General features: G+C 45.1%; 1 protein-coding gene across 1 annotated transcript in view; it reads left to right on the top strand.

The window, feature by feature from the left end:
- LOC101639323 (Snf2 related CREBBP activator protein) overlaps nt 1–1,248 on the top strand; it is a 30,135-nt gene that overhangs the window by 1,982 nt on the left and 26,905 nt on the right. The window lies entirely within an intron of this gene.

The following is a 1,248-nucleotide window of genomic DNA, read 5'->3' as shown; positions in this document are numbered from 1 at the left end:
GCTCCATTCCCTTGCTGTTCTTTTTTTTCCTTGCTGTTCTGTTGCACCCCCTTTGTTTTGCCTTGGTGTGGTGGGATCAGATCGGGTGCAATTCCCACACTGTGTCTCTGGCGTTGTGCCCTGTAGAGCTATGGGTCAGTGAGGGATGTCTTGTCTCATAGTGGGGCTGGCCATGTGATTCTCTCTGTGGACTGGCTGCTCTAATTGAGAACATCGTCCTCACGGCCTGGTGGGCCAGGATGTGCTCCAGTCTCCTCCTCCTCCTTCATCTCCCGTGTGCTCCGATCAGATATAGCCCTCTTCCGGAGCTGCAGATTCAATGCTGTCCTTTGAAAGAAATCCTTCTGGGGGGAGGGGCAGGTGCCCACCTAGTAGTTGGGATTGGGGCCGGCCCCCTGGATATTAGATATTTCTGTTCTCCAAGAGTGTGTGGAAGCCCTGACTACCTGAAAACAGTTTAATTAGGTTAGGTCAGAGAGAAATTGTGTTTCTAAGACAATGCTCTTTGATGATAGTATTGCTACTTTTGGAATTGGAACACGGTAAATCTTCTGAACAGTTTATTGTTTTTGGAATTAGCCAGCCTATGCTTATGGATTTGATGTTTATCATTTTCTTGAATGGCTGGGGAATTCTGTGACATACAGACTTCTGTCACAGTAGGACTTTGAGAGGCACAGGTACATTGTGAGCTTGGCAGGAATTTTGAGAGTCCTCTCTGTTCATGTTTTTTTTTTTTACCCCCCTCTGTTCATGTTTCAGTAGGACTCTTTTATGTTTTTTCTCGCATGTGTAAGGCAAAGTGTAAGAGTTTACAAATAGGGACTTTTCCTTCCTGTGTAAATGAAACTGCCAAGATTGGTGATAAAAAATGGTTTCGGTGGTCTTGGTATTATTATTGGCCTATTCAATTTGGTGGTTAAAATGGGCGTTGCCTTTGAGTCGATTTTGACTCGTGAGGACTCCATTTGCATTAGAGGAGAGCTGGGCTCCATGGAGCTTTCAGGGGCTGGTTCTTCTGAAGTAGATCTCCAGGCTGTTCTACTCTGATCTTTATCTTCCACTTCGTAGTGAATAGGTTACCGTTTGCATTACCCAGGGACCCCTGAAGTTGGTGGTAGATAACACGATCAACAGAAAAGATTGATGATGCCGAGGATTTAATTTTGTTTGGAATCACATTGCATTGGGAGGTCCGCTGTACAAGGTGTTGAAGAACAAAGTTGTCAATTTGAGGATTGAGGTGTG

Source organism: Echinops telfairi, unplaced genomic scaffold (assembly GCF_000313985.2).
Source record: "Echinops telfairi isolate 266 unplaced genomic scaffold, ASM31398v2 ScPeMD7_5;HRSCAF=22, whole genome shotgun sequence".
Taxonomy (NCBI): domain Eukaryota; kingdom Metazoa; phylum Chordata; class Mammalia; order Afrosoricida; family Tenrecidae; genus Echinops; species Echinops telfairi.
Note: the sequence above shows the minus strand (reverse complement) of the source record. Positions and strands in the feature narration are given on the sequence as shown.